The following is a 13,325-nucleotide window of genomic DNA, read 5'->3' on the forward strand; positions in this document are numbered from 1 at the left end:
ATTCAGACCTGGTCGATGGCCCCCCACAGAGCATGCGCACGACGGCGCCTGCGCCGCCGTGCGCATGCGTGAGACCCGCTACGACCGACAGCGCCGGTCGTAGCGGGTCTCGATCCAAAGGGGGCGAGCTGTCGATGTTGATTGACAGCTCGCCCCGTTTGGAAGGCGGGCCCGGGGGCTGGCAGGCCAAACGGGGGCGTTCCCATGGGAACGCCTACCGTTTGGGGGCGGCCCCACTGACATCACTAGTGATGTCAGTGGAGAGCTTCCGGCTCAGACAGAGCCGAAAGCTCTCCGGGGCTTACGACAAGGGAGACCCTACCCTAGGGTCTCGTCGTAAGCCCCGATGGTCACGATGGTCTTGACCATCGCGACCATCACCTTAGGCGGTCGTAAGGCTGTGGGTGTTAACCCACAGCCTTACCACCGCAAAGGAGGACGTCTTGAAAATTCAAGATGTCCTCCCCTCATTCAGACCGACCGCACGCTCTGTGCGACCGGCTCTGAATGAGGTCCTCAGTCACACACTGACATATAAGTGTTGCATATTAAATTAATCAGCACAGTCTGCTGGTGCGTAGTTACAACGCATTGCAACTTGGACACATTTTTGGCAAAAAAGATGCCCAGAGCTAGCAGCCTCACGGGACCTGGTGAGCCGAGAGGGTCTTTTTAGCACGACTGCAGCAAAGATGTATAATGACACATCAGTGCGTGTATATATATTATAAGGGCACAGACGTGCCCTTATATTAAGGCTGCAACTATAAAAACTGATTTCTCCATAGAGAATTCCGAAGGGGGGGGGGCAGGGTGTTTAAGGGGCTACACCTCAAAAGCTATACAGTGGTCCTAACTGAGAATGTCAGAAAAATGTGACAAATGGAGCTTTAGATTACTCCCGAATCCTCATTTTTTATGTTTAAGCTCTGAAATTTGGCTTGCAGCACCCAGTGACAGTTCTACCCGCCCTTACCAAATTTCAACTCTGTACAGTAATCTAAAGCTCCATTTGTCACATTTGTCTGACATTCTCAGTTAGGACCACTTTTCTGCTATAGTCTATGGGGATTTTTTGGCAAAACTCAGGGTAGGTGGCGATTTAAGACTAGGGGCCAAATGTAAAAGGGTGTCTGTTTTGGTAAATTGTGAGTTTGGTGCTAAACTCGCAATTTTTCAAAACTCTCCAATGTAATAGGGTGTCTGTTCACTAAAACTCGCATTTTTCAGAGTTACTAAAACTCTCCATTCTCAAACTCGCATCCAGATGTTTTCACATTGAAAACAATCAACTCGCCCAATGTAATAGAGTGTCTGTTTCAGACTCGCAAAAAAAAGATAACCAAAAGTCCCCAAATAATAGACCTGCTTCAGGCTAGCGAGTACATCCTGAGCAGGTCAGATTAACACAGAAACATGCGAGGAGAGGTGAGTATGGATTTTTTTTTTCACGTACACCCCTATGGATTACTTCGGATACTAGGTGAATATGTGTGAGTGTGCGTGTATGTTTTATTAAAATTTTACTTTCATGGTGTATGTTTGTTTATTTTCGTATTTCTTTAGTTGTGGAATTACAAGTGCAAGCTGGCCCGTAATGCCCCGCATGCTGGTATTTGTGGTTCTCCAAATACCAGCATGCAGGAAAGGCTTGCTGGTACTTGTGGTTCTACAACTAAAGACAATATGCAAACTTTATTTTTACACTTTACACTATCAACCCGGCACCCACCACCCTAGGGTGCCGGGGATAGCCCCGGGCTATCAGTCTAGGCCTGGGGGGCCTTAGAGAGGGGTACCCCTTTATTGGGGGGGTACCCAACTCCCCAGTGATCCCCGGCCTGGACTGACTAGCGGTCAGGGATAATGCTTTGGCCGGGGAAACCGGTGTAAGGCTCTCCCTGGCTGTGGCATTATCCTCCCGCTAGAAAGAGTTCGGTGCTGGTTCTGGAATTTTCAGGGGACCCCTACTCGTTTTGTCCCCTGATTTTCCAGAACCAGGATCAGCTCAACAAAGCCCTGTGCTGGTTCTTAATATACAGGGACCCCCTACGCATTTTGGCCCCTGTATTTTTAGAACTAGAACAGGCTTTATAAAGCCCAGGGCTGGTTATGCTTTTGGGGAGGGGGTGCACGTTTTTTTTTTTACACACACACAGAAGCCATCACGGATCTCACTGATCTGTGATGGCTTCTCTAAAACTCGCACCTTTTAGTGCTACTCGCATTAAAAGGTGTCAGTTTACATAGTCCTGAACTCGCAAATGCAGTAGCCTCGAGCTGAAAAGTTCGCAGGCTATTGAATTTGCGAGTTTCAGTACAAACTCGCACTTTTAGAAAGTGCGAGTTTGTACTGTTACTAAAACAGACTACCTATTACATTTGGCCCTTGGAGTTTGTTTTATTAGGTAGCTATTGTGCCAGGGTACGTGCTTATGGGGTTCAGTTAAATTAGAAAGGTACAGTTTTTAAACTATTGGGGCAGATGTATGAAAGTCTGTGAAGTGATCAAGTGGAGAGTGATAAACGACCAGCCAATCAGCTCCCAACTGACATTTTTCAAACACAGCCTTTAACATGACAGTAGGGAGCTGAGTGGCTGGACGGTTAACACTCTGCACTTTATCACTTTCCAGAGCTTAATACATCTGCACCATTACCTCAAGAATGCACCATTGTAGAGATAGGACTTTTCAACTTGTTGCACAGCCTCAGTAGTAGCCTCCAGCAGGTGTAGTCATAGTGCTTCACTTGGGTGCAGCAAGATGGCCGTCGTTTGTGGGCGGGGGCTGGGACTGGGGGGCAGGAAGCTGGCGTTTGCTGCGGGGGAGAGGGGGTAGGGGCTAGTGGGCATTAGCTGTGACCAGGGACGGTAGCGAGCGTTAGCGGCGGTGGTGGCGCAGGCGTTAGGACCCGGAAGAGGTAGCAGCACACAGATACAGACTCGGATCTGAAAATTCTGTGATACCTGCATCTGTGTTTAAACAAAACAAACACAGAAGCACGGACGGGTCAGTGAGACCCGTCTGTGCTTCTGTATTTAAAAATAAAAACAGTGTAAAAAAAAAAAATGGCGTGGCCCCTTCACCAAAAAACCAACCAGCCACGGGCTATGGAGCCCCAGTACTGGTTGTGCTAAATACAGGGTACAAACGAAGTAGGGGTCCCCCGTATGAAGCACAACCAGCACCAGGCTTTTCAGAACCAGTCCTGGCTGCCAAAATACGGGGGACAAATGACGTAGGGTCCCCCGTATTTAGCGCAACCAGCATTGGGCTCTGAGCTGGTCCTGGTTCTGAAAATACAGGGGCAAAAAATGCATAGGGCCCCCCCTGTATTTCCCAGAACCAGCACCGGACTCTTTCTAGCGGGAGGGGGGGTTATGCCACAGCCAGGGGAGCCCTTTCACTGGGCCCCCCAGCCGGCAGCATCATCCCTGACCGCTAGTCAGCCCTGGCCGGGGATCCCTGGGGAGTTGGGGACCCCCCCAATAAAGGGACAAGCCTTCCCCGCATGCTGGTACTTGGAGAACCACAAGTACCAGCATGCGGGGCATTATGGGCGTGCTGGTAGCTGTAGTTCCACAACAAAAGCAATATTAAAAAAACAACACACACCGTAGAAAAGTATAATTTTATTAAAACATACATGCACACACACATGTACTCACACATGCATACACACTATCTCACATCTATGTATCCCTGAAGCCAATCTGTCCTCTTCTCCAGTAGGTAATCCAATGGTGTACCTGTAATAAAAAATTTCATACTCGCCTCCTCCTATGCGTGGATCTGTCCTCTTAGTTCCAAAGTAGGCAAATCCTGGGTCTTGGCAAAAAAAAAAAAAAAAAAATTACCCGAGCCCACGGACATTAGTATTGTCCTCTAAGGACACTACTACCCGAATGACAGCTCCGCTACGGGATTTCAGTCCAGAAATTCCGGTGCGGAGTGCTCATTGGCTGAGAGAGGCGAGCATTCCACCTCTCAGCCAATAAGCGGTTCTCACCATTGAATGGTGAGAACCGAGCGTGCCCTCAGCGCCATTTTTGAAATTCAAAGATGGCCGCCGCGAGCCAATCACGGCTCGTGACGTCATCGCCCCGCCCCCTCGGCTTTCTTAAATACTGCTAGCGCGAGTTGCCGTGCACTCAGTCGTCGGCGGGGAGGCAGCAGAGAAGAGCTGCTGAAGATAGAAGATGCCGCAGAAGCCCTGGATGGGCGACGGCCAGGAAGAAGAGCTTAAAGGCCGTCACCCTCCACCGGAACCTTTTAAGCAGGGGGGTGATGCCACAGCCAGGGGATGAGGGAACACAGACTATCACAGTTGGTAGACCACACAGCAGTAAGGATTGGGGAATATATAGCAGCATGGAGGCATATAGGGGAAGAAAGTGTATATGCATAGACTGAGTGTGATATTTTTAAAAATAAGGGAGCAGAATGTGTATTGTAAATGAGATAAATGTATGCCGTGAGAAGGATGTTGGAAGCCAGTGCGTTTGTTTTTGTGATCAAATGGAAAGATTGTGGGCACTGAGTGGGATGTGGGAGCCACATTACTGCTCAAACCTCAGTTGCATAGACTGCATGTGTGTATTACAATGAGCACACAATTCTGTGAGTTAGCAGCTCCACCATTTTGTGAGTGACAGCAATCTCATTCTGGGAGAGTGCTGAATCTGCAGTTAACCTGTGATGGCAAACCATATCTGTATTGCGCAAGGAACACGTCCATTAAGGCGTCAGCCTTAATGATCTTAATTTCATTGCTTTTTGAAGTTTGAGTGGCAGAAAATCAATAGGTTTTGTGAATTTTCAGATGATGTCTAAGCAGCCTTAATGGGACATATGAAACCGTAAGGTTTTTTGTCTATGGAATTTATATATATACATATATATTAGGGGTGAGCGGGTTCGGATTTCTGAAATCCGAACCCCCCCGATCCGAGGCCGATCCGAGTCAGGCTCGACTTTTCCCGCCTGACTCGGATCTGAAATCGAGGCAAAACGTCATCATCCCGCCTTCTGGGTCTCGCAGGTTTTGGATTCTATATAAGGTACCCGTGTCGGCGCCATTTTGTCACTCGGCTGTGGACAGTGAAGAGGGAGGGTGGGAGTTAGGGCTGGCTGGGCTGTGTAGTGCTGTGCTGCTGTTGTCCATAGGGGCTGTGTCCACTCCTCCAAAGTCCATTGGGGCTGGCTGTGTTATGCTGCTGTTGTCCATAGGGGCTGTGTCCACTCCTCCAAAGTCCATAGGGGCTGGCTGTGTTGTACTGTGCTGCTGTTGTCCATAGGGGCTGTGTCCACTCCTCCAAAGTCCATAGGGGCTGGCTGGACTGTGTTGTGCAGTCAGTTGTCCATAGGGGCTATGTCCACTCCAAAGTCCTGTGCAGTGTCCCAGTCCTAAAGGGGTGCTGTAGTGTTGTCCAGGGGGTGCTCTGTCCATCAGGGGTGCTCCCCCCAAGTGCAAAAAAAATAAATATTTTTTCTGTGTTTGTGAATTGTGTGCGCAGTAGCCGCACGTGCATCAACAAAGTAGTGCCAAGCGTGCGCCTGTGTCATAAGTAAAGGGCCGGCTGGCTTGACCGTTAAAGGGTGCTGTAACCCCCAAAGTGCACTTCAAACAAAATAAAAAAATATTTTCTGTGTTTGTGAATTGTGTGCACTGTGGCTGCACATGCATCAACAAAGGAGCAGCGCCAAGCGTGCGCCTGTGTCCCATAAGTAAAGGGCCGGCTGGCTTGTCCGTTAAAGGGTGCTGTAACCCCCAAAGGGCACTCCAAACAAAATAAAAAAATATTTTCTGTGTTTGTGAATTGTGTGCACTGTGGCTGCACGTGCATCAACAAAAGAGCAGTGCCAAGCGTGCGCCTGTGTCCCATAAGTAAAGGGCCGGCTGGCTTGTCCGTTAAAGGGTGCTGTAACCCCCGAAGGGCACTCCAAACAAAATAAAAAAATATATTTTTTTGTGTTTGTGATTTGTGTGTGCAGTAGCAGCACGTGCATCAACAAAGTAGTGCCAAGCGTGCGCCTGTGTCATAAGTAAAGGGTCGGCTGGCTTGTCTGTTAAAGGGTGCTGTAACCCCCAAAGGGCACTCCCAACAAAATAAAAAAATATTTTCTGTGTTTGTGAATTGTGTGCACTGTGGCTGCACGTGCATCAACAAAGGAGCAGCGCCAAGCGTGCGCTTGTGTCCCATAAGTAAAGGGCCGGCTGGCTTGTCCGTTAAAGGGTGCTGTAACCCCCAAAGGGCACTCCAAACAAAATAAAAAAATATATTTTTTTGTGTTTGTGGATTGTGTGCGCAGTAGCAGCAGGTGCATCAACAAAGTAGTGCCAAGCGTTCGCCTGTGTCATAAGTAAAGGGCCGGCTGGCTTGTCCATTAAAGTGTGCTGTAACCCCCAAAGGGCACTCCAAACAAAATAAAAAAATATTTTCCGTGTTTGTGAAGTGTGTGCTCTGTGGCTGCATGTGCATCAACAAAGGAGCAGCGCCAAGCATGCGCCTGTGTCCCATAAGTAAAGGGCCGGCTGGCTCATTTCTTAAAGGGTGGTGTAACCCACAAAGTGCACTAGTGTCCAACAAAAATAAAAAATTAATTTCTGTATTTGTGTGCGCCTTAGCCGCACGTATATATCAATATAACATAAATGGAGAACCAAACTTTCTTCGACAAAAATAAAATAGGGAAAGATCAAGAACCACTTCCTCCTAGTGCTGCTGCTGGGAGTTGTTCATCATCCCAGAGAGGAAGTAGGAACACCACTACTTTTACTGAACAGTTGACCCTCCAACAGTCCCTAGCGAGGAGGATGAAGTACGACAGCAGTCATCCTGAAGCAAAACGCATAACTGAGGCCTTGACTGCTATGTTGGTGTTAGACGTGCGTCCGGTATCCGCCATTAGTGCAGTGGGATTTAGACAATTGATGGAGGTAGTGTGTCCCCGGTTCCAAATCCCATCTAGATTCCACCTGCATCCTCAAAGCAGCAGCGACAAGGGTGCGTCTGTCTGTTAAAGGGTGGTGTAACCCTCAAAGTGCGCTCCACAAACAATAAAAAAATTATTCTTTTTTTTTCTGTCTTTGTGAATTGTGTGGGCTGTAGCCGCACCTGCATCCTCAAAGCAGCAGCGACAAGCGTGCGTGTGTCTGTTAAAGGGTGGTGTAACCCTCAAAGTGCTCCAAAAATAAAAAACTTTTTTTTTTATGTGTTTGTGACTTGTGTGTGATGTAGCTGCACGTGCATCAACACAGTAGCAGTGCCAAGCGTGCGCCTGTGTCATAAGTCAAAGGCCGGTATGGACATCTGGTCCAGACTGAAGGACGTGCCAACAATTTCTGACAAGTCTACTGTCACTGCATATGATACTGTCCTCAAAGCAGCAGCGATAAGCGTGCGTCTGTCTGTTAAAGGTGTTACCCCCAAGGTGTGCTCCAACAAAATAAAATAATCTTTTTTTCTGTGTTTGTGTGTGAAATGTATGCGTAGTAGCCGCACCTGCATCCTCAAAGCAGCAGCGACAAGCGTGCGTCTGTCTGTTAAAGGGTGGTGTAACCCTCAAAGTGCGCTCCACAAACAATAAAAAAATTCTTTTTTTTTCTGTCTTTGTGAATTGTGTGGGCTGTAGCCGCACCTGCATCCTCAAAGCAGCAGCGACAAGCATGCGTCTGTCTGTCAAAGGGTGGTGTAACCCCCAAAGTGCGCTCCACAAAAAATAAAAAATTCTTTTTTTTTCTGTCTTTGTGAAATGTGTGGGATGCATCCTCAAAGCAGCAGCGACAAGCGTGCGTCTGTCTGTTAAAGGGTGGTGTAATCCTCAAAGTGCGCTCCACAAAAAATAAAAAATAAATTTTTTTCTGTCTTTGTGAATTGTGTGGGCTGTAGCCGCACCTGCATCCTCAAAGCAGCAGCGACAAGGGTGCGTCTGTCTGTTAAAGGATTACATCGGTGACAGTATCCAAGTAGGCATGTCAGAAAGTCCGTACATGTACTGGCAGGAAAAAGAGACAATTTGGAGGCCCCTGTACAAACTGGCTCTATTTTACCTGAGTTGCCCCCCCTCCAGTGTGTACTCTGAAAGAGTGTTTAGTGCAGCCGGGAACCTTGTCAGCAAAAGGCGTAGGAGGTTGCTTCCAGAAAATGTGGAGAAGATGATGTTCATAAAAATGAATTATCAACTCTTCCAGGGAGACCAGCCTCCAGAACGTACAGAGGGACCTGTGGTGGTGGATTCCAGCGGGGACGAGTTAATAGTCTGTGAGGATGTACACAACACTGAAGGGGGTGAGGAATCGGTGGATGAGGACAACATCTTGCCTCCGTAGAGCCAGTTTGTGCAGGGACAGATTAATTGCCAGCTTGTTTTGTGGGGGCCCAAACGAACCAATCATTTCAGCCACACTCGTGTGGCAGACCCTGGCGCTGAAATGATTGGTTTGTTAAAGTGTGCATGTCCTGTTTATACAACATAAGGGTGGCTGGGAGGGCCCAAGGGGGCCTAGTTTTTCAAACTGCCATCCTGTCTGCCACTGCAGTGCCACTCCTAGATGGGCCACGTGTTTGTGCCGCCCACTCGTGTCGCTTAGCATAGCCTTTTGGACATAAAAACATTATTGTGAGGTGTTCAGAATAGACTGGAAATGAGTGGAAATTAAGGTTATTGAGGTTAATAATAGCATAGGAGCAGAAAAACCAACACATTCTGTGATTTTAGCTGTTTTTATTATTTTTTTTTTAAAAATCCAGATCCAAAACACAAAACCCAGAACCCAAAACACGGAAGGGTGGTTTTGGCAAAACCAATCCAGATCCAAAACACAAAGAAAGATCCAGATCCAAAACCAAAACACGAAAAGTGGCCGGTGCACACCCCTAATATATATATATATATATATATATATATATATATACTGTATATATATATATATATATGTATATATATATGTATATAAAAATATATATATATATATATATATATATATATATATATATATACAGTGCCTAGCAAAAGTATTCACCCCCCTTGGCTTTTTACCTTTTTCGTTACATTACAACCTGTAATTTATCTATTTTTTTAATCTGAATTTTATGTGATGGATCTGCACAAAATAGTCTAATTTGGTGAAGTGAAATGAGAAAAATATATATAAATAAAATTCTTAAAATTGGCATGTGCATATGTAATCACCCCCTTTGCTATGAAGCCCCTCAAAAGTTCTGGTGCAACCAATTACCTTCAGAAGTGACATAATTAGTGAAATGAAGTCCACCTGTGTGAAATCTAAGTGTCACATGATCTGTCAGTATAAACACACCTTTTCTGAAAGGCCCCAGAGGCTGCAACACCACTAAGCAAGATGCATCACACCATGAAGACCAAGGTGCTCTCCAAACAAGTCAGGGACAAAGTTGTTGAGAAGTACAATTCTGGGTTGGGCTATCAAAAAATGTGCAAGTCTTTGATGATCCCCCAGAGCACCATCAAATCCATCATCATCAAATGGAAAGAACATGGTACAACAACAAACCTGCCAAGAGAGGGCCGCCCACTAAAACTCACAGACCAGACAAGGAGGGCATTAATCAGAGTGGTAGCACAGAGACCAAAGGTAACCCTGAAGGAGCTGCAGAGTTCCACAGCAGAGACTGGTGTATCTGTGCATGTGACCACAATAAGCTGTACACTGCATAGAGCTGGGCTTTATGGAAGAGTGGCCATAAAAAAGCCATTACTTAGTGATAAAAATAAGAAGACACGATTTGAGTTTGCTAAAAGACATGTGGTCGACTCGCCAAATGTATGGAGGAAGGTGCTCTGGTCAGATGAGACTAAAATTTAACTTTTCGGCCACCAAGGAAAATGCAATGTCTGGCGCAAACCCAACACATCCCATCACCCCAAGAACACCATCCGCACAGTGAAACATGGTGGTGGCAGCATCATGCTGTGGGGATGTTTTTCAGCAGCAGGGACTGGGAAACTGATTCGAGTCCAGGGAAAGAAGGATGGTGCTAAATATAGGGATATTCTTGAGCAAAACCTGTTTGCCTGTGATTTGAGACTGGGACGGAGGTTCACCTTCCAGCAGGACAATGACCCCATACCCCCACCCGTGGGATCCAATAGTTCTTATAACGGAAAGGACCAGCGGTCTGATTTATGGACATTTGTGCTTTTACACCTACGCTTGTTATGTAAGGTGTTAGTGAGCTGTACAATACACTCTACCATTTGTTCTGCTGGTGCACAGTGGCCTGAATTATCAAGCGCCTGCCATTATAACGTTGTAACACGGGGTGGAGAAATAAGGACTCATGACAGGCAGGTGCTCGATAAAGCAGTGTCTTTAATGGCAGCAGACACTGCACTTTAGCATACATAGGCTTAGGCCTGGACACAAGGCACATATAATAAATAAACGTAAACATCCCAGCACTCCCAGTGCTTAATGGCTAGTCTGCTACAATGGCCTGCAGCCAGAGTCTGTCATGCTCTTCCAGCATAGCCTAAATCATCAGTCCCGGGCACTACAGAACTTTGGTCTACAAACTGGGTGCTTGCCGGCGTCAGTGCCCAGAGGACTGGGTGCATGAGAGTTTTAAACCCTTCCTGTCTCAGTGATAAGCTGCAGCTGGGTCTGTACAACCATGAAAACCCAGAGTTCCACACTGCCACAGCAGAATGTACAGGCTTCACGTTAGCCTCCCTTGGAGAGAGATGATCCAAGAGGAATGTGGCCAATTCAGGTGAGGGACAACCCCTCTCATCACACATCCCCCCTTTCGCTTTTCCAAGCCTGGGGAAGCGCACATCTTTCGGGACGGCCGACTACACTCAGTTTTCTCAAACCTCCTGGACAATGCTGCCGCGTTTTTATGTTGAGCTCCCGGCTGATACTGTACGACATACTATTACTGCAGGATGGTCAAGAACAAGCACGTCATTCTGCGGTTGACTTCTTTGTTGAGGTGCATCCACCTCAGAGGTGCGTGATCTGTGACCAAGACAAATTCTCTCCCCAGGAGATAATACTTCAGGGCTTCTACTGCCCACTTTATTGGAAATCATTCCAGCTCAACTATGGCGTATCTTGTTTCTCGTGTTAATAACTTCCTACTTAAGTAGAGGATCGGCTTTTCCTTGCCTGCCATGAACTGTGACAAAACAGCTCCTAAGCCCATTGTGGAGGTGTTGGTTTGTAGGACAAAGGGTTTTCAGAAATGGGGTGCCTGTAGAACTGGTTTGGAACACATGGCTGTCCTCTTATCTTCCCAGGCTGCCTCAGTTGTTTTGGCCCAGAGAATTATTTCGGGCTGAGCCTTATTAAGGGTCTCAGTCAGGTGTAAAGCAGTGAACGCAAAATTTGGTATGAAACATCGGTAATAACCTAGCAGCCCAAGGAAAGTTCTCATTTGTTTCTTGGTGGAGGGTCTTGGTCAGGACTGAATCGCCTCCACTTTCCGCAGTTGGGGTTTTACTTGTCCATTGCCAATCACATAAGTGAGTCAGTGGTCGCCAACCTTAATTGAGGTGTGAACTACTTTAGTAAAATGATGAAGAGCTACTAAAATTGTAGAAAAAAAATCTGGCTAATAACTGAACAATTGAAGGTCATTTAATGAAAATTAAATAAAAAAAAGATTTATAGAAAACAACAATACATTTAATTATTAGTGATATTGTATTTTTTAAATAAAATGTAAGCACAGGCACATTTCACTGTTAATTACCGGCTCCAAGGAGGTAAATGCAGTAGAGGAGCAAAAGATGCTGTATAGGCAGGACTGCTGTGTGATTTTCCTGCAGGGCTGAGTGGGCGTCACTCGCTCCGCCATAGCATAGACGCCATGGGTGGAACCACAGGGAAACACATCAGGCGATTGCTGTAGAGGCTGCAGCAATCACATGACTTACTTCCCTGTGGCCGCACCCATGGCGACGACACCATGGGGGAGCACGCGCCAGAGGTCACTTCCTCCTAGTTTACTCGGCAGTACTGCAGCTAGGTGAGCAACCAAAATTTAGGCCACGAGCTACAGGTTGGAGACCACTGCCTAAGTAATAGGCTTCTGAAAGTCCAATGGTACACTTGGCTGGATTAGCCGTAAACCTGTCCTGATTTAAGCTATCTAGCACTTTCTGGACTTTGGGCATGTGTTCTTCCCAATTTTCTGTATAAATGACAATGTTGTCTAAATAAGCTACGTTGTACCACTTGTGCGGCTTCAGCAGGTGATCCATGGCACACTGGAAAGTCGCTGGTGCCCCATGACCTGGCTCTCCACATTCATAGCAGATGACCATAGAGTTTCCAGTGGTGTTTCCATGAATAGGGGTGGCAGACGGGGTCACAGGCTAGTGGGGTGCTAACTTAATGGGACACCCATACCCTGGTTTCTTTGACAGCTTTTTTGATATATATCCTGCAGTCTCAAATCAGTCCAATACTATAACTAACCCTAGATTCTGAAGATCGGCGTGTATGACCCACCATTGCATATTTCGACCCAGGGTCCTTATGCACTTGTCGAGAACTACCGTTTCCACAATCTGTGCGGAAATGTGGACCTCTGGCTGGAGCCAACTCTGCCCCTGTCTGGTGAGTTCTGCAACATGCTTCTGAATAGGGACCCCTGTTAGAAGGGCCCACTCGTGAAAGTGCTGCACCTTCCCAGCTGGAGTAAGTCCTGACCTGGCCAGAAGGGCACTTTTGACTAGTTCATATTTCTCAGCATCAGTAGAGGACCAATCCGCATAGGCTTTCTGAGCCTCACCAGTGAGATAGGGTGCAAGTCTATCAGCCCAAGTATCCACTGGCTACTTTAAACGCTGTGTCACCCTCTCAAATATCAGCAAATACACCTCAGGTCATCTGATAGCCATTTTCTTTAAATGCCCTGTAGCTGTTGTGCCCACTGACTGGGTCACCAGCTGCAACATTTGTTCCTCTGTCTTTTGGTGAGAGGCCAACAAAGTTGCTATAGTACAAAATACTTCCTCCATTGTTACTTCTGGAGGCCTATGTAGGAACTTCAGTGGTTTTAAATAAGAGCAATGACAGCCCAGTAGTTACCAAATATATATATATATATATATCTTCCTTTTAGCAGTGCAACAATTATCCCAGTTTAACACAGAAAAAGAAAACACTGCCACTTTTTTCTCTTTTTCCCAGCAATGCAGTAATTAATTGAAACTCAGGGCCTGATTCAGAGCCGGACGCTATTTGCGCTCGCTCGTTCAGAAACAGGGGCCGGCTATTTAAATTGAGCGCTCGCTCTTTGCGGTCTGTTGACGCCTCTATGTCTGAGCGAG

The sequence above is a fragment of the Taudactylus pleione genome, unplaced genomic scaffold, assembly GCF_031769625.1.
Source record: "Taudactylus pleione unplaced genomic scaffold, aTauple2 ptg000026l, whole genome shotgun sequence".
NCBI classification, from domain to species: Eukaryota; Metazoa; Chordata; class Amphibia; order Anura; family Myobatrachidae; genus Taudactylus; species Taudactylus pleione.